The following is a 24,272-nucleotide window of genomic DNA, read 5'->3' as shown; positions in this document are numbered from 1 at the left end:
CATGAAAGACCCTTTATGTCCTGCGCACTATTATTATTTTATTTCCCCCCTGTTTTCTGCCCAGGTGGCAGTTTGTCCATGCAGCGTATTATGTTAGCTCACATCCAGCCACTAAGCTGAGCAGTGTTTTTTGATTTACAATCACTTGCTCAGGACAAACATAAGACAGGTTTCGTCTTCCTCCATTATTTTACTCATCTAGCTTCACACTGTGAGGTGCAACCCATACTGTATATTTCATTTCTTTTTTTCCCCCCTCCCTCCTCTGTTTTAAGTCTCCCTGGATGGAGTCTGGCTTGCAGTACACCATTTTCCCAGCTACAGTAGCAGTGGTGCTGGGCCCTGTTCAACCCCATTATTTCTGGGAGCCAAATTCCCATGGTCCCAGGAACAGGCGTGCCAGCTCTGCCTTCTTGGCTCTCTTCCCTGGTATTGTTTCCTTTGTTACATCCAGAGCTGCATTTCAGCCCGTTAATGTTTGCGCTGGGAGGTCCGAATTCCCAGTGTTCAGCTTTAGAAAAGGTAACTTGAAGTTCAGAATGTAACTACTTTTTTTTCCTCCACAAATTGTCTGTTTTTCTTTTATTTCTTACATTTTTAGTATTTGTTGATGTGTATAGTATTATAGGTTATACTGTGGTAACAACATTGTAAACTTGTTGAAGATGTCTATTTTCCATGCAAAGTACCTATAAAACCCCTTCAATTTAAATGGTTTAGTCTTAACACTAATTAAAATGTAATTTTTTTTTTACTATCTGAAAATTTAAACATGTAATTTATTTTATTATATATAATTTTACATTTTAATTTTTCCTCCACACATCTGTGAAACATCTCCACTATTAGTTCTAACATGACAATATCTCCTTAAAATACAAGGGCGATCACCACTATTATTAACATTTCTGAGCGTGACTTACTATTCAAGCATGATGGCATTTCTCCATCTGTAATCCATTTTATCACCCATCATTCCAGCCTTAGCACCTTAACTCCTTTTCTCTGATGTCAACTCATGTAGCCATGATGGCAGCTCACACATGGGATTAAATGCAGGGTTTGTTGGCTCAGCGCAGCATGGAGGGAGCATTTCCGACTGATGTTGGCTGTTCCACTCCGAGCCACAGCACTTGTCTCCCAGAGCGCAGACACGGCGGTGTCAGGTAATTCTCTGAGGAAGAGCCACACGCCCCTGCAGAGAGCAGTGGGGGAGCCTGTATCACATCTCAGGAGTTGTAATAGCAGCTTTGAAGACTTCAGTCCACTAATCCCACATCATGTGATCATGTGTCTAATAGACCGCTTCCTAATTCACAGCATTGTGGGGGATTTTTAGCTGTCACTTGCGCAGGCAGAGGTTTACAGCAGGAGAGTGTTATGTTTTGTGAAAATAAATGTAAGAGACTCCTGCACAGAGCTACACAGCTTGGACACACATATGCTCAGTCACACACAGCACATACTCAGATATATTTATGTATATATAGAGAGAGAATTGTAAAAGTACAAGCAGTCAAGCAGTGTAGTTAAATTTTCAATAGTAAAGAGTAAAAATAAGAAGAAAAAAAATCATTTTATGTGTCTAAAGTCATCAGTTACAGTCCACTGTGAAATAACATGATCAGCAAAGAATACTCTTTGTGCAACACTAAAGCTCCTTCTTAATAAACAGTTAACAGAATTTATATTAGGTTGGCCTATGATCAATAATAGCATCTCTGGTGACTTTGCAGACAGTCTGATCATACATCACAGATGATATTTCTTGCAAGAAATTTGAGTCAAATACCTTGAAGACTAGTTTAATACAGTAGAAATTGTCTACTCCATAGTCATAAGCTGTCAAATCTAAGAAAAGAGAAAAATGCAACAAGAGCCTCTGAGTATAGTGTGTGATCATTGCTGAGGCCCAGGTCTGTTGAGGCTTGTGTGACATTTTTAAGTCCTTTTTTTGAATGATTATCTCAGAGGTACTGTGCACATTAAATGGCTGAGTTAACCTTAACACATGTAAAACCATTACGGCTATTGACGACAGCAGTGTGTAATCCTGCTTTGCAGTTTGATATTGACACTCATGATCAAATGCTAAGCTCTGCTAGCAGATAGGTTGTCCCTCTCTGGGGGACTGAGAGACAGGCAAATGAAGCAGCACCAGATTGATGAGAAATGAGTGCTCTGTAAATTGTGTGTATGTGTGTGTGGGTGGGTGTACTGGATGTGTTTGTGTGTGTGTGTGTGTGTGTGTGTGTGTGTGTGTGTGTGTGTGTGTGTGTGTGTGTGTGTGTGTGTGTGTGTGTGTGTGTGTGTGTGTGTGTGTGTGTGCACTCTTCTCCTGTAAGGGATACTGCAAAGCCAATCAATTAATACTTAAAGTGGAACCAATTCTTGTTTCACTTGGGAACTTATTGAGGGCTTTGCCCCTTCATTTTAATACTGAGGTCTGCATTCCTAATTATGAACAGTGCAAATGGATGTTAAGCCATGCCAAATTAAATCTTAGTTCATTAGATATAAGCTCTTTAAAGATTGAAAGAAAATATTTGAATTTTTAAAAAGTTTCAATGTGCAGTGTCCCATTTTTAATGAGGGCGTTGCAATGTGAGGGAGGAAAAAAAAAGGGAAATGCCTTTGTGTGGATGAATAATCTAACCAATATGAAATATTAAGTCTCTGTTTTACCCAGTGTTCCTCCTCAGGCTGCAGTGTTAGGCTGGATAATAGAAGATTTTCCTTTGGTGAGGTTCTGCTTTGAATGAAATACAGAGGTGCATGAAGGGGAAGCTCAACTGTCTAGAGGCAACCGGAGTTCTGAATTACACTGTAAATATATTCATTATTCCTCAAGAAAGAAAGAAAAAAAAATAAGGCATTGTTGACAGACGTCAGTTTCATCATTAGAAGTGTTTGGAAACGAGCAGTAAATAACTAAAGTCTTTTTATTTTCTGCAGGAAGATGCATGAAACTTCACATTTTCCATTTTTAACAATGTGTGCTGTCTGAATGAAGCTTGTTATGATAATGTAGGTTTAATCTATATTGAATGTGTTAGTTTACAACCACCCTACCTTTGTCGGGGAGCACTGCTGTAATTCTTACCTGTAGCACTTAATGTGTTTCTCTAGCTCAGCTTGTAATGGAGAAAGCAGATGTTCAGGGTGGCAGCGCCTACTTGACGGGGCTTTAACTCCACTTTCTCACACCACATAAGGAGACTAATGAAAATCTATAGAAAGTTTCACACCAGCGCTGTTAAAGGAAAATTTCCTCACAGTCACTGCCTGCTGACTACATCATCAAAAGAACATAAAGTAACACACTGTTTGCATTATAGATTGCTTTACCACCAGTACATAGTCTTGTTCTTTTCTTTCTGTGAACTTTTTTTTCCATATTTGTTTGTCATTGACTGTCTTACAGAGACAGATCTGGTTCTAAAATGGAAAGCTCAGAGTCCCCCGATGTTGCAAGAGGTTTACACAGTGTCCATTGTGTAACAGCTGTAAAACACAGACCAAATTATTATTAACTCTGCATGCTGCTCTGCTTCAGCCTCTGATAAAGTGGAATCCCAGAACAACCTTTGGATTTTGGCCAATAACCTTGGAGGGAGATGGTGATTGAAAACAGTAGTATGAATCCAGGTCAGTCATTATGTCTACTGCTGAGACAAAGATACAGGACTAAGCTGAGGGTGTGGTGATGCTGTTAAAGTAAATTGAGCACAAAAAATAAAGAAAATAAATAAATAAACAAACCCAAAATCTCAAAGGCAGGGTGTTGCCACTTTTTAGCCAGGTGGATTATTTTTAGGAAAAACTCTTGCTACTATTTCACAATCCCTTGCTTTGTTGATTCTCACTTTACCTGTTGGGACAGACGTAAATGTCGAATTTGCTCTTGTATCTTTCAGCTATGATATGACACCCAAAACCCAGAAGTGACTGTGTTGCTTTCCCCGCAGGAGAAACAAGGAAGATGATTTGTTGAGGGGCCCCAGGGAACGCCTGCGCCTTGAAAACAGGTGGCGCAACATCACACTGCAACATGCCTTCAGGGAATATTTGTAGATACTCAGGAAATGCACTAAAACAAAACATTTCCCTACAACAGAGACGAATGCCACCTACAGTACAACATAGACTGAAGAGGTGATTAACTCTATTCCTGACATGGTTCCCGTAATGTCATTTCCTCAAACTGGGAAGCTTTCTTTTTTTTTTTTGTTAGAGTTTTTCTCAAAGACTAATGCTTGTTATGACTTCAGCTCACATTTATTCAACACGAGCCACAGTAAGAATGAGCAGTAAGTCGCTCATCTTGTCAAGTCTCACCAACTGAGTCACTCACAGCTGAGCGAGATAGGTCAGCGAAAACAATTTCTTCATTTTGGCAAATCACTCCAAAATGTATTAGCAGAGAGGCCAACTGTCAATCCAGCTGCCCAAAGGTCCTTACAGAGCCTTTTGGTGGGTCTGAAAAATGATGTAATCAGCCCGTCCTTCCTTCTTACCAGCGCTCCATCCATCCTCTCTAAAGGCCCAGTCCCCTTGGCCTCGCTCTGGATCAAGTCCCCATAAGGCCCCCTGACCCCGTTAGAGGCACATGATGGGCGGCCCTGTCACTTCAAATGGCTGCCCAGGTCCGGTCTGAGAGTAACCCCTCACTGTGAGTAAACCTCCACGTTATTTCTGTTTTATAGGCTATGGGTGGATAACTGTGTGGAATGGATGTGGACAACTTAGTTATTGTCACTCAGGGCGAGGGAGTGAATGTCGTTACTGGGTTGCGAATGGGAGTTGATTGAAAGGTATGAAAAGTTATGTGATGTAGTTTTGCAGAGTGAGAAAAGTACAGCACATTTCTTACACTGCATGATGGGGGAATGTGGCTGCCACTGAAATGTCTTAAGACGAATGTTATACATTGCAGCACATGTGGAATTACATATTTGGCCACAACTTACCAAAGACATTGTTCAAAGGAGTTATTTAAATTTCAAGGAAGAAGAATGACTCATATATGATGTGTATTTTCACTTCTGGAGAGCTGTGCCTTTGATGGCAAGAGGGGAAGACGTGGGTTTGTTATTGAAGTAAAGAATAATAATGCCACTGCATGTTGGCCGACTCTCCCTGTACAAAGACCTTGATATGAATCCAATGCACTATGTATGCCCCTTAGAACAAGCAGGGATACAGGAAAGCATGTGGCTTTTGATCCTTCTTTCCTTCTGTTGTCTTTCATCTGACCCATCCTCCAAAATTGTCACTAGAACTCATGTATGGAGCAGAGATCTGCTAATGTAACCCTCAGGGGCTACACTGTTTTTCTTGCTCACTTCCAGTTTTGGAATGCTCCTGGACATTTTGAGTCATTAACTTGCAGAAGACAGAGCCTGAAGACTTGAAAACCTTCCACTCTGTACATTGTGGACCGAGCTGGTAAGAAGTGAAGCACAAAACACAATTCCAGTTTTGAATCTAACATTTGTGTTACCTCTAAAAAAACAACCTTTTCCATGAGTAAACTTTTGAAGAGGTGCCAGGTTAGCTACAGTATCATCTCTGTATCCATCCCCTTAGAGGTAGAGGGAGAGCACTAGTCTCCACATGGTGAAGATGTCAGCGAATTACACACTGTGAACAACTGATTGAGGCTATGAAGAGGAGGGCATACCCACAGATTATATGTTTGTTTTGGAGTTGATCCGCTGAACATACATTTTTCTCCCACATAAATTTTCCTGGTCCGCCCTCCACTGCACAGCACCCCCTCCCCAACACAGTAGCGGCTGACTTTATTTTTCTGAATTCAGCATTTCGACTTTATAAATGTTATCCATTTCACCTCAGGGTAGCATTTATAATCAAAAACATGAGTTTATGTGTACAGTAAATGATGCATTTGAAACCTTTAGTGTGTCCATACCACAAGGCCGTGGTGGCTCTGCTAGTTAGGGAGTCTCCACCTCAGGATAGTTATAGCCAGTGACATGGGCTCGAATTCCAGGTGGTTGCAGGGACGAGCCTGTGAAACAAACCATGAAATCTGGCAGATTGAAAAGCAATAAAAATAAATTGTTACTGTGAAAAACTGGATGGAGAAGTTTTCAAAAGTTTGCTTCTCAACTTCTCAGTGGCTGCATCAGATTCTTCTTGGATATTTGTTTTGCCCTTCGTGACAACAGCTGAGGGCAGAGTTCCCAGTCATTTGTCTTACATACATAAACATGGGCTTTTATTTTCCAATACAACAACCTAGAAAGGCTATTATGGCAGTCTTCCGCATTGATTTTAAGGCAACCTTACCCCTTCCAAGGTAACAACAAGGTATTCATATGATAATAATCATAATATGTCAAGTATCTCCAGCCATCAGAGATGCTAGTCTCAGTTTAATGATTCTGGGAAATTGAGGATTACCCAGGATATGAGAGCAAGCCTACAGTTTTCATATAGTGTGGGAGGTTGCAGGGCTCTGTATTAGTAATCACAGGGGAGAGCCGAGAGGTGGGAGAGAAAATCTGCTTCTTCTCTTCTCTCATTCATCATAGCAGTCCTCTAGTGAGGAAACATGGCAAATGGCCAAATGAATGCACTTCATAAAGCGCAAATGTCTCCTCTGATGTGCCTCTCACTGAGGATCTGGAGAGAGGGGGAAAGATTTCCACAGATATATTATTGTCAAACTCTGCTGCCCCCGCTTCCAAGTGTTATTATGATATTGTAGGAGATTTTACAATAAGATTTGGTGACTTCACTCGAGCAGTTACCATAACAATGTTACAATGATGGCTGCAGTTTCAATACCCGCCTAAACTGAATGAAGCATATTGTCAGACTGGATGATAGGTTTTCTGAAAGAAGCACTCTTTTTTAATGTTTTATGATGCCGTAATTTAACAGGGTAATCTTTAGATGGCAAGAAAATTCTCATGAGGTGCATAAAGGAGACTATAAGTAGAAGAGATGTAAGATAAGATATTGAAAGTAGAATCACTTCACACCACATAGAATAAGATGGTCAGTGCCACAGGGAGGTGCTATGGATCTGCATCCCCTATAACAACCTGCACATATACTTTAGCAACATTACATATAGATTTCATCAGCATATGAATTTTTTTAATGTCTGTGCTTTGTTGTACTTATTTAGCAAAAAGATGCCAAAAACACTGCAAAATTCAAAGGTGGAAATTATTTAAAAGCAGTATAAAAAGGAAACTTTCCAAGCATGCACGGAAAAGTTAATCAAAGGCAATCAAAGGCAAATAAGCAAAAATTATCTTTATGACAAAACAATATAAATTATTAAGATAATTAAAAAAAAATTAATTAAACTTTATGAAAGTGACTTGATTTAATTATAATGCTTACTTTGTGTGAATACAAACTACATGTTTAATTTATTTTTTTTAATGCCAGGAATTGTAGGAGTTTATGTAACATATAAATTCAGATACAGAAGGTTTGAGCTATCTTTAGCCTTTTTTTATTTTAACAATTTTATGTAAGTAATGTGTATAAATATATATGTGTGTAATATATATATATATATATATATATATATATATATACAAAAAGGTCTGAGTAATACATAGCATTTTCTTTCCTAATGTGTAATAAAAAAAATAAAAAAATAAATAATAATAATAACAAATTAAATACAAAAAATATGCAGGGAAAAATACTTAAATGACAACATAATGTTTAAATATATTCCTGATTTAACACCTCATCTCTTGTGGATCTGTTTACTGTCTCGATGTGATTAGACCAATTATGGCTTTTACACACAGTCTCTTTGTATCCCCGTATTAATTACAGTATTGATTCAACGTAACACCTAATGCCCAAAAAGCATAAATCATATTTTCCTCATAATTGTGTGTTTGAACTAATTAAAAAGCAGAGCTGAGAATGTTGTCTTTGAAAAAAAAATAATTATGTAGGATTGTTATTTATTATTTATTCCCTGGGCTGTCACTGTGAAATACAAATTATACTAAATTGTTTGTACATGCTGTAATATATATTTAAATGTTTCATTTATTAAACCATCAAATAAAATGCTTTATTTTTTGTGCAAGTCAGTTTATCTCCTTTTCATCCAAATAAAGTGGACAAAGCCCTTCAGTAGGAAATTATAAGTCTGAATATTTTTTTTAAAAAATGGGTGCCTCCTCAAATTAGGTCTTCATTTCACAATTGTCTGTCCCTAACAATACTGTACTACTGCCAGTCATGGCATACGTACAGTATTGTAAGGCTGCTTTGCTTCATTTATCTTGCCAACTTACAGTTACATTTGGACATCTAAAGTGAGACTGTAAGGAAACGAGTGGCAAGAGAGGGCAAAGGAGGCAAGAGAAAGGGATCCAAGAAGGCTTGGCTTGTATAATTACACTCTCAAGATGGCATATTTACCATCTCTGCCAGCGAGGTCATGCCTTCTGTCGTAGTAAACGTAGTGGAGTATGAAAGAGCCAATTACAGCACACTGGGTGACCTTTTAACAACTATTACCACATCCCATCAACACATTATCATGATGGAGATTGTGATTCCACCAGAATTACAACATTATCCTGTCACATCGAGACCGAGACAGGCTTGTTGTGTGATGGCAGTGACAGCGCAGCTTTGAAGAATCAGCACAATAAAGGAAGACAAGTGAAATGAAAAAAGGGAGAGACACAGAGAGAGATATGGAGGGAGGATGAGAGGGGGGTTCGAACAATAGCCGCGTACAGTACATTAGCTGTGGATGTCAAGCACCCGAGTCATTCCCAATGAAAAGCACAACAAATAAGACGTTGGCCTGTTTGTATTCATTATCAGTCAGCACATGCCCCGGCTCCTGCATTAAACATTAGACAGCCTCTGATGTCTGCTTAACAGTTTAATTCCCTCCCCGCCGCTCAGCCTGTCATAATAAACCCAGCGAAGCACACACAAAGTCAAATAAGAGTGTGAGGGGGCCTCCTTTGTGTGTATGTGTTTGTATGGCTGTTTGTGTGTGTGGGTTTGTGGTTGAGTGACATACAGATCATTCATAATAGCCCTTGCCCTCTATTGCCAGGCCTGCTTTTATTGTAGTTTATCTGATCACAGATTAAGAAGATCGTAGAGCGGCTGCCCTGTTTGCCTGTGATCTGTGTGTTTTTCTGAGAAAGTATTTATACATTGATTTTACAATTACTTTTGTGAGAATATGTGTGTATTGTTGTTTAGTTATGTGTTTACATTTCTGCCACTGTTTTTCTTTCTTTCTTTTTTTTTTTTTTTGTTTTTTTTCTCCTGTGCGCTCCCTATCTCCCCGCCGCAGCCAGAGGTTGGCACGAACACCACATGGTCATAACAGTCTCCTTGAGAAGGAGACCAGCCTCTTAGGCTGGCAGCCTGGCAGCCTGGCACAAAGACGCCAATCTCAGTCAAAAAAGGAGGAGACCAGTGGGCACAGAAATCCCTCATTCAAAAGAGATGATTGGATTAATTAGATAAATCCACTGTATCCAATGCAATTGTGTGTTGTCCAGAAATATGTTCATGTTATTGGTAAAGGTATGGCCTCTGACATGTGCGTTCACACAGTAACACTGGCATAAGGGTGACCATCTGCTCCCTAATCTGACTGCACTGGAAATATGAAGTCCTTCACTTCTAATAAACATTTAAATTATTAGATTTATTCCACTTTGATAATTTAATCCACTTAAGAATTTATTCACTGTAGCTGGCTGTGCTAATCACTTGCTGTGAAAACAGTGCAACAAAAGCTGTCTTCTAATATTAATAAATCACAAGCAGTGGTGCACTGTAAATATGTTTCTGCAACATTATCAAAGAAGGGGAGGGTTTCTCTTATTTCTCTCACTCTGGGAAAATATTGTAATTACCCCTTGGCGTTGTGTGAGAGCAAAACAGTTTGGGGTTTTACTTTTTCATTACATTTTAAAGAGATTTAAAATGTGGGGGAAAAAAAGAGAAATACAATAAGAGTTGTCTTTTATTCATATGCTAATGTGTACTCCCTGAAAAGGGTGTGACATTAGTAATTCAACATGTTATCATTATATTTGAGGTCCCATTTTTTTTCTTCTTCCTCCTGGTGGAGAGCCTTTATTTGTGGAGTAAATGAGAAAAGAGTAATACAATGCATGTATGTCTTTAAAGAGCCATGTTTAGCCAGCAGAATGTTAACTAAGGTAAGCAGTGTTGTTTTAGCCCCTCAGTAACCACGCCAATTATCTGTAAACTTATTTTTTTCGACTTCCATGCATACTTAATGCTTCCCCTGTTTCCCTCTCGCCATCTGCCCCCCGCCCCCCACAGCCCCACGCCCTACCCCCCCACCCCAGCCCAACCCCAACCCCCCCTTCCCCTTCTACCCCCCCACCCCCCCTTTCCAACACTCTGGAATTTTTATGAGATAGGACAAAAATGGGCACTTCCCTTATTAACATCTCACAGTGGAAATCAAATATGCAAGGAAAGTAGTGTATCTACTAATTAGTGCTGAATTCATAATTACTGTGCTCATTGATGGAGATACATTTGAATACGTTCATTTCCTTTGGGAGAGAGGCAGGCTGTCCGGGATAGACTGAGAGAGGGGAAAAAAAAATCCCCTTCAGCCCCCCCACCACCCCCTCCTATTTCTTTTGGAAATTAGGGATCCGTGGCACATGGCGATACTACCAGACTAAGATCCGAAGTGCCCGCAATTTTCTTCAGATATAATTAATCAAGTGAAGCATGTAACCTAATGAATGTGTTTGATATCCGCTCCTATTCAAATATGGGCTTTATCGCGATGTGTGCCGGAATAGCTTAGAGCTATGCACAGACAGTGACATTGCTTGGAAATGTTCTTCAACAGTTTCTCATTGCATGTAAACAATATCCATGCTTGTCAAGGCATGAAAAAAAACAGACAGAGAGACACATTTTAATTGCGGTAAATTAATAACAATTAAGCCGCAGGATGCTGGGTATCTTGACAGTGCTTTGTTGTTACCCTAGAGATAATTTCTCTGAGTGCCTTGCAAGTTTGACAAGCAGGTGAAAAGGTAGAAAAGGGGAGAAAAGACAATTTCACAGATAGGACTTTAACAAGAAACAAGTGCGGCCTGATTCTTTCTTTCACGGTAGATTACAAAAATACAGGCTTAATTAACCAAAGCTTTGACTTTGGAAGTTGGTGAATTATTTCAAGCCTCTGATGGTAAAAGTTGACGGATGAGCTCAACGCTCAATCGAAGAACTGTCCAACAAGCATACCAAAAAATGAAAAATGTGAAAGACATTGCAGTGCAAGTTGACAGATAGACAAACGGATGTTGCAGGAGGAAGATCCATAAGTCCTTACTGTGACCTCAGAGTGTCAGACCAGCAGAGTCACGTGACGGACAAAAGCTCTCTAATTAACAGGGAGGACTCTGGAAAGCAGCTCTGTAATGAGGCACCATGCTGGACGGGCCTCCAGTGAGGCACGCGGCCCATATGCAAGGCCAGCATTGCAGGAATTTACATACTGCAGGTCAATTGAACATATGCACACTCAAAACTGACTAATGACTTCCACTAGCGCTCTGATTCTATTCCACAGCCTGCTCTCAGGATGAACATAGTACAGAACACTAATGAGGATAACACTGGGAGGCGTACGACTGCAAACATTAATATATGTATTGAGACATGGGTTCAATATTAAAGTTGATTGCTGGGGAAATGGGTGCAACAACATTTCTATGGGCACAACTTCAAGCTGCATGACTTCACCTCCCGCACAAAGGAAGCGATTAATGGTGTGGCTAATCAGCAGGGAGCAAAAGCCAATGTCCAGTAAAGTGCCCATCCTTGTCTTTTTGCCGCACATTTACTCTCAGACAGCTGATGCCCAGTACCTGTAAGGCCACCCATTCACTATTAAAGTCTTCCCCCAGCACCCCACAGTTTGGACAGTTTGGGGGCTCGGCAGGGGTGTGTGTGTCCATCTGTGTGTGGCTGCACACTCACGTGCTTGACTGCACGTGTGTGTTCCTATGCATGTGTATGTGCATGTGCATGATAGAGCAGGTTTATGTTGAGGGGGTAGCGGCAAGGAGTTGGAAGGTGTTAAAAGTAGGAGTGCTGGTGGTGGTGGGGGGTGGCTCTTATTTGGCTGGGTGTAAAAAAATGCCCCCAGGTCTCCTGATGGAAGAGACAGGTATTAGCTCTGAGACCTCCATAGTCCCAGCTTGCCATTAGTTTCCTCTCCAGCTGCACCAGGATCCGGACTATGAATCTGCCATGGCTGGTCATTCATCAGTTTCACAGTCCGCACCAGCACACACACACATTCCAATAACAACACGGCGAAATAGTGAGTGAGTGAGTAAGAGACACAGAAAGGGAGAGTAAAAGTGTGAGAAAAATATCTTGTCATACAGAGACTTTTACTTCAGCAAATGTGTATGGCTGCTACATACTGTACCTATGACTCAAATGAGGGGTACATTACCAGTCCAGCATGAGTGCGGGTGCTTGCACACTAGGCATGACCAAAAAAGGCCATGCTCACGTTAGTCTCTGCCTGAATGTGTACATATGTGGGTGCAGTCTTCCACAAAAAGGTGATGAGACATGATATAAATTAACTCTGGGTTCTGCGTGCTGCCGTTTCGCACAGTTGAACATTAGCCCAGGTCCCACAGAGTAATGTGGAACTTCCTGTCAAACAGGAAGCATTTAAATGTTGGCTAGAGAGTTATGGAATTGCCTGTGGAAACATATCAGGGGAAGGTCAAACTCAGAGGTCAGCACTCCAAGACTTTCCATGTCAAGGTCCTCTCTCATCAGAACCCTTGAAGTTTTTCTAATGCTGGTGGTTTGTTTTAATTGTGATGTTCTGTCATTGGAAATCAAGCTATGGAAAAATATTAATGATATGATTGCTGACACTGCCTCTTTCAGCTATAATATTGAAATCCAAATACTTCCTTGTTGACATGTTACTGTAAGTGTGTTTCTTTTGAAAGCAAAACACTGAAAATTCACCAAAACAAATCAATCAAAGCATTCAGTTTCATCCAGATGACCTACCATACCAAAAGAACCTTTTTTTTCCCTTTTTGCTGCCCCAAGTGAGTGAAGGCCACAAGCTCTGTCATGTAGTGTATATGCTAACTCAAAAGGAAGGACAGGTCCTAGCGATTCGGTCGCTTGGGTTGATGTGACCAGGACATGGCCATGGCAGCAGTGAAAGCCCGGTTGAGCCATAGTGACACGTCGTCTCCATCCATCTTCAGTCTGAAACATTTTACGCTAACTGACAGAGCGTGGCGCTTGCTTACCCACCTCCCAGAGGAAATAGTCCAGACTGGTGTCTTCTTGACATGCACTAAAGAGTGAGCAGTCCAGAGGTCCAGAGGGGCATTGTGTATTCAGTCCAAGACGAAAGGTTAGATCCTCAGAAAAGAAAGAGTAGTTCAGTATTGTTGAAAGTGACAATGACTTTTTTTTTTCTTTTTTTTGGTGTGTTATCCAAGCAAATAAACAATTCAGTCAGTACTTTCAGATTTTTTTTTTTTTTTCGTTCATGTGCCGAGCTGCTTTTTGTAGGTATATTGTAAACATGTGTGTTTATGAGAATTTTATTTATTTTTCATGTGAAAAATAAATTAAGTTTACTTGAAGGAAAAAATGACATAGGAAAACATTAGTTCCAGGTGGAAAAATCTTTTTCAATATGTTAACATTTCACTAACACATAGCTGAAAAGTGTCCAAAGAACCTTTTTAAATAAATTTCCACTCATATTTTTGTAATTTAAACAAGTTGTTTGAATTTTTTTTTTAAAAAAGAAACCCAACAAAGATGTAACCTGCTCTCTGACAGACTGAATTTTGTCTACACTTCTCTTCATATCCTGTATCTCGGTCAGGTACCAAAAGAAGGGGGGAGGTAGAAAAGGAGAATTGAGCAGTGGCTGTAGTAATAAATCACAGGATCGCTGGTGACATTCATACAATACGGATACAGTGTTAACTCAATGAGTCGGACAGCCCTAGCCTGTTCCTCCATCCTGACCTTGCCTCCCTGTCGTAATCAATCATGTTGGCACGGCACACACGCTCCTTATTTATTATTACTGTGGACCCGCATGTACAGTAAACAATGAGTAGAATACATTCGAAAGACTGAGGGAGAGGGGTGCTATTATAAGAGAGGGAGGTAAAGGTCCAGTGGAATAACCGGGGGGCATATGTGTCCAGCTGGCTGGTTAAAAGACTAAAGAAAAGGACAGTGAGCAACCACCATGGCCAATATTTGGCTGCAATGTGAAGGATAGACTTATACTAAGTGCCCATTGCTCCAAAAAGGTCACTTTACTGTCACTAGTTAAAATTTATAATTGCTGTTGTTGATGTTGTGAAAGTTCACGTTATGTTCATGCACAGCCTTTTTTTTTTTTCTTTAGCAGGTGACTGCACACTTCGATAAGTGGACTCTATTTAAAGAAAGGTGGTGTCAAAGCTGTTTTCAGGTTTGTGCTTACTTCAAGATTATATTAAGAAGCCGTCAGACAGATGTCATTTAATTCTATGGCTTTTGACTGTTTCCCTTTAGAGATATTAGAATTTCACTTCTGATATTCTCAGGTAGCAGGTGTCTATCCTGAGTGACAAACCATTTTCTTTGTAAAACTAATGGCTTACAAAGTCAGTGTAAATTAACAATGACCCAATGCGAAGCCTTTATAACACCACTATACCAATTCATGAAAGCCGGCCAAGCCAGTCATCATACAGTCCCATATGCAGCCTATGCAGGGGGCCTGTCTTGGCAACAAAACAGGGCCTCTGTACAGCAGAGGGCCCCTGAACTCTTCATGAAGGATGGCTGGCTACGAGGAGGGCCGAGGGGGAGTCAGTTTAAAACACATACCATATGCAGTTAGGAAGAGGCTCATTTATCAGCCCCTGAAATTCCTTGGTTTTTACACCTCAGACCCCCCAGCACTTTTCCCCTCCCCAAGAGGTTAGCCACCTCCTGACTGTACACCACAGATGACAGGTCGCAAAGACCTGGCTTTAACTGCAGACCACAACTCTGATTTGTCTCTGCATTTAAATAACAAGGTACCGATTGTAAAGCTACAACAATCTAGTGACCTGCTGTACAACCATAAATATTTTATAGATAAGTTTACTCACCCATGTTCTTTCTAAGAAATTTCCAGAATACAATTTTGGGAGTTGTCTTTTTTTTCCTTTTGGTTCTAAATTAGTCAATTTTTATTTTTTCATTTATTTATCTATTTATTTATTTTGTAAAGTCCATCAACCTCCCCTGTCTTTTTTGCCCTTCTCCTGCCCTTCCTGTCTGAGTTCTTCTTCACAGTTGGACATCATCTGGTCCGTGAATGGCACATTGTTAGGCTTGCTCCTCTGCGGTCATCGGAGCAGATGTCATGAGCTCCTGCAACACTGGTCCCTGCGCAGGGTTGGTAGCTTGCTTTCAACACAAAGCTGTAAATTACATCCCGCGAACACACAAACACTCTGCGCTCAACTGAGTTTCAGCAGTTCAGAGCGCTGTTGAAGGAGTAGAGCATATCCTGATTTTTTTTTGAGTGAAGACCAGTTTCAGGCAGCAGGGGGAAGTGGCCCCTGTGGCGCACGACCATGGCCTAGACGAAGAGATCACGCACGGACAGCTGGGCTTTGAACTTCTTACCCCGGCATTCCTGGGGTCAACAGCCTGGTGTCCGCAGGGGTCAACCAGCAGTAAGAGGCCATCTTCTATTGAACTGTTGAAGTTATTTTGACTGAGTCCCCGTGGCACACTTACCCTGCGGTGACTGGAGGTGATACTTTTCAGAAGGATCAGGTAAAGCAAAGTTTAGAAATAACATTTGGATTGTTTGCATGGACATTTCTGAGTACATGGGAATGGAAAATTCTACAAATGTCTTCTCATTTTGAATGCTGCTCATTTTAAGACTTAAACAATTATAAAAGACCTGCCAACAACACGAGGATTTATCTGAACAAAACTTCAAACAAATTCAAGGAGTCAAGCTTACTAGAAGTTCTGTAAATAACACTATAGATCTGAGAAAAGACACAATAAAGAGTGATTTGTTATGATCTTGGGAAATACACAGCTCCAAATCCAATCAAAGATATCACCAAAGTGTATTTGAGGAAGAATCATCCTTGTTGCGCTTTGCTACAGACAATATTTACACACTCAAATCCCACATCTAGTCAACGGATGCATAGTGGCTCGCTAAGATATATGGGTTACTTTATTCATAGCACTTCAATTACAAAATCATGTATTGGGGGAAGAATAAATTAATAATAAAACCCCCTATCTGAACTTCTAATATTTTGCTTGGCGAAGGGAAACGAATTACCCTTTTCAGAACTGATGATGTATTACTAGCGTTTGATCCTTAGAGGTTTCACCATGCTCACATTCATTACTTTCAAGTGCTGAGGTGTATCTGCAATTAGAAGCACCTTGCAGTGGATTTCTGACACTCCCGCAGACTTGAAACACCAGATCATAGAATCATCACAGCATTATACTGCAGGAGAGGGGACGGTGTCTCCTTCGAATGGAAGCAAAGATGGGGCGGGTGGGGGGGTTGGGGGTTGCCAGTGCTTAATTTAACCATGTGCCTGTAAGTGAGGGGAGCCGGTAAGCAAATGAGGACCTTTCATTAAATCAAAGGTGATTTTTGTTCTGCTAATGGGTGCCCCAAAAATCTAGTGCAGCGGCAAAACATGTGATCAGTCTCTGTGGAGCCTGCTATACTGCTACAGACCGGTCAGGGCTATTCTTATTACAGTATGCATAATGTAATGAGCATGCTTGTTTAATTTAATCACACTGAGTGGACTGTGTTAGTATTTCTTTGAAACGACCGAGCCATACAAGCATGTGGTTTGATGATAAAAAAAAAAGAATAAATAATGCAATAACTTACCCAGCTTGCACAGTAAATACTCTTGCTATTTCACAAATGGCAGGTGTGTACATTGTATAGTAACTTCATATCAAACACTTATAAACCTCTGCAGTGTTTCTCTTCCCACCTTACAGTTAGAGTTTAAACTTGAACACTCAACTCTCTAATGTGTTTACAGTGATTTTCCTTAAGAATTGCTGTCATCCTCAAGTACTCCAATGATTGGTCATGACAGGACCAAAACAGCCACTGCGGTGAAACACCTCAGAGAAGCAAAGGAAGTTTAGCCAAAAAACACGCTGAGCCATTATGTTAAAGTAAACGACAGCACTTCCTAATGTCATTTGGCAGTGCTAGCACTCAGCAATTAGGGCCTCTCTTAATGCGACGCTGGGAGCATTTCTCCTCAAGGTTAGCGCCTCATTTCCCCACGATGGGTCTGCAGGGCCGCACCAGATGCATTGTGGGAGCTGGGGGGGCGCGAGTTAGGACAGGTGTCCGCCACCTTGGATATCTCCCCTCGCAGCTGGCACCAGCTGGCACCCCCAGTGCCCCATCCGGACGGTCTGCTCTCCCTTCTCCGTGGAGGAGAAGGTGGAAGAGGAGGAGTAAGGGGGAGGGAGGGGGGCATGTCAAGGGCAGACCTGGTACAAGCTCACTCACAGGGCACCCATGCCATGACATGACCTGGCCACTAGGGGACCTGCCAGCAGTGAGTGGTAGGAGTAATGTGGTGCAGCCGTGCCCGTTTGGAGACCTGCTCCAGCATCCCTAATGGACCGGCAATGATGAGGCCCAGCAGTGCCAGAGGGTCAGAGGCAGCTTCTGTGGAGGACGTCGCTCTTCCCACTAGAGAGCAAAGGATGTCATGTCTGAAGGTGGTCTCTCTGGATGCACAGAAACCATTTTGCCAGGCGGTAGAAGATTCAAAGAATTACTGAGTATTGTATATTTAAAACGCACAAATGTCTCCTTATTGAAAAGCAATAAATAAAGCTGTTTATGTATTTAAAACATTTCTTATTTACTAAAAATGTCATACAATAATATACTTAAGCTGTTTGTTTTGTATAGAATTTCTGTTATGTAATAGCCAGTAACAAAATAATGTAAAATTGGATTAAAAAAAGGTTTTCCATTGTTTCGTAGTTTAGACAAAGACACTGTTTTTGTTTGTGTTGAACAGCTGAATGGAGCAAATTATTATGAATGTAAACTGGCTGACTTGTCTCCAGTAAGGAGAAATCACTTCACATTATAAGCACATTATGTTCCAGGCAATACCACATAGTGGCTCCCCACTCATGATGTGAGTTAATTCACTTAATATGTCTTTAATGGGGACAGGCTTTTCGTAGTATAAAATGGTTTCCACACTGACCATTATCTGAAATCAAGCCTAATGATGGCTTCTGTTTATGATAATGACCATTATCACACAGACCACCATCATGTCTGCCAAATGATCAAATGATCTTGCATTTCTTGCTTGCTGTCTGAATTTGTTAGTCATGTAAATTTAAGCCCTTGATGAAGCTCACCCCCCTTTTCTCTTCACACCCTCCTGTATAATATTAGACATCTGATGCTTTAGCTGCTGTTGTTCAGACCTCATATTGAACTGAGCTGCTTTTGAAGTTCTTAACAGCATATAGCTTATAATCTTTGCCCTCATCAGCTCTTAATGGGCAAAAAGAAACATGCAGGCATCTCATCATCTCCTTAGTTAACGCAGTCATCAGCTCCAGTATATAAAGGTAACTATGAGGCAATAATAATAATAATTTGTAATAACACACACTAGCTCTTGGATGTCTGATGCCACATGAATCCTTTGAAGTGCAGACTGTTGATTACTGTAAATGAGAGCTGTTTCAGGGTGGATTGTGGGTAATTATATGCAGTGCACCCCAGGGAGCAGTGCTAGGACCCAAGGGACAGCAGTTCCACAGGAGAGTGAAGCACAGACAGAGCAACACATGCTGGGCCACCGATTCCCAGCATGAAGCAAGTCAACAGGCCTGTCTTTTATTTCTAATATCTGTGATTTACATGAAAGAACCACTGTCACCCAACCGCAACAGAGTGTTGTATGCTGTGGTTTGATTGACAGGATTTCATATTTCACATGTCCCTGCACCCCCCTGCTCCCTCCCCGAACAACTTGATGATGATTGCAGCATTATAACATAAAACATATTGCCAGTTTAGCTGCTGTGAAATGTAACTGCTCTGTGTTTAGATTGTAATACAGATGGATATTTTTATGCGTCTCAGTGCACCCGATGTAAAATATAAATTCTGAACTGCAGGTTTAATTTAATAAGAAGACTAATAATAAGATAATATAAATGACTGCAAATTAATTACATGCTAAGAGAAATTGACAAATAATAAAATAATCTGTATTTAAGCATTTATTAAATTCACACTATGATAGCATTTTAAAAAGATATAAGGATATTAGAAGAAATTATTTATGTACAATATTCAACAACATAAATTAATCTATATTAACATATTCTATATTATTAAAAATGCATAAAGTGTCTTCATTCATTATGTGTTCATACCACCACTGTCAAATGGATTATAGTTACTGTTGCATGCTACACTTGTTAGCAGCATATACTATTTTAATAACTGGTTCATGATTTATTATGTGACTATAAACATGTAATTTAGGTGTTTATTAATGTATATGTAACCAACTAAAGCCTCATCTGTGAACACAAATATGAATGTGACTGTGTAAAACACATCTGTAATAATATGAAAAATGTTATATGTGACGTTTTCATTGGTAACAATAAAGCAAAAATATATTTTAAAAAAACTATCTTGTATCCGTTTACAGTAACTAAGTACATATTTTCTAATTGTCATTTATCTATCAAATGTATATTGAAAATTGAATTTAAATTAGGATGTGATGTGAGCCAAAGTTTCCAATCATGCTGGGAACCCCGCAATCTCTTTCTCTTCACTTGAGCTCATTTCTCCACTAATGACTTTGCCCTCTGATGCAAGCCAAGGGATCATCAAAGGTCCTTGAAACAAAAAGGGAAATATAGCAATTACTGGGACTTTCATCGGCAAGAAAGAGATTAAAAAGCCTGTGGTTGTATAAGCAGCCGAGAAGCAAACTAAGATCTGTTTCACTTACACTTGTATATTCAAGCACTTCACTGCAGATGTTATTCATCATCATGTTCATCCTTTTTTACCACCTTCATTCATTTTTTTTCCCTACGCATGATAATAGAATCAAATGTATTATGTATTATGTATTACTAATAACACGATAAAAGCCTGTGGTGCTAGTAATGCATGTAGATTCAAAAATGCTGCGCATGTACAAGAAACGTCATTGCCTTTTTAACAGTGGCCTGAGGGAATGGAGTTGTCCCTTAGCCTCCATAACCATTGACACAAAAGGTCCCCAAACAATTTCAAATTACTGCTTTATTTCTCTCTCTTATATAATCCACCCACATTATTAAATCTACCACCTTCTGGGACTTTACTGATACAATAATATTACAGTGCTAAGATGTTTACATTCAAGGCCGCCAGCTTTTCTTGTTATAAACATGTATGCCCTTAGGACTTGTGCAATACGTATGCATACTACTTGGCCTAAATGAGGCACAGGTCATTTTGTTTTTAAGAGGGGTCAATATTACCGCAAGCAAGGGGCTAAGGCCAACAGCTGAACCTGACTGAGCAGAAAATGGCTCCTGATACTCACAGATGAGATCTATTATACATTAAACATGCTTGTAAATATTCACTAGTCAAACCATTCAAATGGAAAATATGGTTTAGGTCAAAGGTCTATGAAAATGTTGTCTCCAGAGGAAGTCCCCGTAGAGTAGAGGCAATGATGATAACAGGGAGAAACACCCATAGGGGACTAGGGAGAACATTAAGAGTTGTTTTACATGTTTGACTGTGGTAAAGCGATGATACCAGGGAGATAAATGATGGGCACTTATTAGACTGGACTGACCTGGAGTTATGTACCATGTTTAATGGAATGTAACGCTCCCATCATTTACACAGTCATGCTGAATTACTATGAATTAACATCCAATAGAGTTTTCTAAATTGCTCTGTTCCAACATTTTATTAGCATAAAAAGGTAGATGCTACAAATATTAATAACAAAGCCAGAGCTATAGACTTTTTGACCACAACAGTAGTTGTTGAAATCTATGAATAGCAAACCTCAAAAGACATAGAATAATATGTGAACATCAGTTTTATTAGGGGTTTGTCTCACTGACAGGATCACATGGCTTGAAAATTATTTCATCATGTTCAAGTCCAACAGTGGAACTATGGAGTTATCTTCTATTTTTGTCCCTCTCAGCCGTATATTTCAGAGGCCAGGAACAATGTAGTCTGACAGACATATTCTTTATGAGGGGCTCGTGGTCTCTCTAATTTGACACAGTTGTCAGAGATAAAGCTCCTTAGAGAGTGTGGCCATGCTCTGGGTAAGAATGGGGATTAAATTAACACCCCCACCTTCACATCCTCTGACCCCAATACCGGAGAATAAAACATACATGGTGACTCACTTCAACACCCCACATCTCCCTTCCAACTTCGTGTCTAAGTGTAGTTTGATTTTATTGCTAAATGAAACAATATAACTCATCTCAGCTTGTCATTGCTGCCATTTTTATTTTAGGAGCATGGATTCAGTGGGTTCTTAACTATATACAAATAATTTTGAATAAAATCACACTCATATGAAGACACAGTGCTTTCAATCAGGTGTTGTGGCAAAAAAAAAAAAAAGGTCAGTGAAAGGAAGTAGCTCACACAATATAGCATCACACTCCCTCTCCTTAGTATACTTCTATCAAATGACCCCAGCACATAAAATCAAATCAACACTGGAATGGATCATATCAAATTCTAATGAAAACATAATGTGCTCTTAAAATGTGTGTTGGCCCGGCAGCCAGTCATCCAGAGAGTCTCCCCCAGATGACGTGATGAATAGGGAACACCGATGGAATATGCATCAAAGTCGGGCTCATGATTTATGTAATAGCAGTCACTTGGACACTGATTAGCTGCTCTGTCAAGCGTGTAATACGAGAGGCACAACCCCTGGTTTATCAGTCATTTATCTGAAGTGCGTCCTGATATTATCACTGGATCCTAATGTCATCATTATGCCGCACAGCATGTGCGGGCCAGTGTGTCATGGTGCTGGCGACACTGGCTGTCAGGAGTTCAAGCCTCTTCATTTGCAAAATGCTCAGACATTCATAGCATTGTGTCAACAGTAAAATAGAGAAACCACATCATATCAGCGATGGAGGGACAGAAGCACACAGGCACACTAAATAAGTGGGCACTTGAGGGTATAGAGAAATTTTTGTCACATCTTTGTGGTCTTGGAGATGCTTTCATGATGATCAGGCTAATCCTTTAGAGGGGAGTGGAGTTACAAATAGAGTGAAGAAAAAAACAAAAAACAAGTTACTGTTTTCATGCTTTGGTTATGGTTTCATTTAGAGGAAAAGACATAACATCTCTACTGTACTCTGGATATAAACAACGAGAACCCCCAAACCTCCTCAACGTGCAATGTGAGGCCCACAGAGCCATTTTTTCTGATTAAAATGCGCACTCACACACACCACTCTGTGAGAGGATAGTGGTTGTTCAGTCTGTCAAGACTTTCCTGCTCTCCAAGAGAATATCTGATATCATAAATGACTGCAACTCCTACGCCAACATGAGTGAGATTGTGAACACAGGAAAAGAGAGCAAGACACAGATAGGTTCTATCTGACTGAGCTATGACAGTCATATATTACCGGATGGACAAAACTGCTAATAAACAATTTCTGTCATAATGACAAAAAAAAAAAAAGGTTTAGGGTTGTTATTCCCACAAACATCTGGTGTTGTACACTAAAAGGAAGCAGTGCAACATATAAGTCTATCAACACCTCACACAAGCAAAAATAGTGAGGGAAACTGAACAGGAAAAGGAGCTCTTTGAGTCCCAAACAAAAGATATCAGCCCGGCTGCCAACACAGACAGGGCACCACACCTTGGCAATGATACCGCTTACAATCAAAGGAACAGTCGTCATCAATGGAGCCCTGTTTTTAAAGGATATCTTAAAAAGATTAAAATATGTGTCATTATGGAAAACAATTGAACCTTGAGCCTTTAGTGTAGCAAGTTATGATATCACTCACACGCACTTTAGGCTGTTTGCTTCAACACATAATGACTAGAATATTTCCTGTTTTTAATGCAATATTTGCACCAATCAGAATAAATATATGTGACTTAACGAAAATGAAAATATACACATCAGCCTCTATGTGCTAAATGCAATTAAAATTAGCTTAGAATTTAAAAAAAGATAAATCAATAATAAAGTGAAAAAGCAAAAAAAACATATCTTTAAATAAGTTTAATTTTTGAACAATTTATTGGCTTCTTTTTAGTGAAATGTGATAAAGCAAATGGTTAACATCTGTATTTGAGACATTCACATATAACGGGTTGGCCACTGAATGCAGCATTAAAATTATTTCAAACAGTATGGCTCAGAAGATCCAGCAGAGGGGGCTGCTTACTGCAATCATATGCTGATTAATTGAGCTTGATTCTCCCCATGCTGTGAACATAAGTTGTCCCACACTGTAGGCTACATGTTGGTATGTGGGTAAAGGTTACAAGGCTTTATCGAAGTCACCTTTTACCACAGGTAGCCCTTCACATCATTTGTGATGAATGTTAAGAAAACAGTGATTTTCTGATTATCCCTCATCAAGCCTATATCAAACTAGGTTATGTTCATTTTTATTAATTGTGCATGTTGCTCTCTAATTAGCTAATGAGAGACAAAAAGCAGGTTTAGAGCAGAAAAATGCAAATGACTCTTAGAAAATAGCACAAAAAAGTAAATGGCAAGGCTGAGAATCATCCTTCATTGAAATGTCAGAGATAAATGGCTCAAATGTCACATCAATTAAAACGGGGGACAGTTAGTAGTTCATTAAAGAGAGAGCCATATTGCACCGTCGGGTACCGTTGCCAACCCTTACTATCTGGGGCAGACTGGCAGCGGGTCCAGATGGCACGGAAATCCTCACAGATTTCAAAATGGTCTCTGCAGGGGTGGCGTTTTCTCCCCCCGCTCCCACCCTCACCGCTGAGATGGGGTGTGGGCCACAGGCCCATGCCGGCCTACACATTCCAAACGGAGGCATGCAGAGAGCTGAAGGCTCCACAGAAATATAAAAAATAAAGCTG

The sequence above is a fragment of the Melanotaenia boesemani genome, chromosome 16 (genome assembly GCF_017639745.1).
Source record: "Melanotaenia boesemani isolate fMelBoe1 chromosome 16, fMelBoe1.pri, whole genome shotgun sequence".
Taxonomy (NCBI): Eukaryota; Metazoa; Chordata; class Actinopteri; order Atheriniformes; family Melanotaeniidae; genus Melanotaenia; species Melanotaenia boesemani.
Note: the sequence above shows the minus strand (reverse complement) of the source record.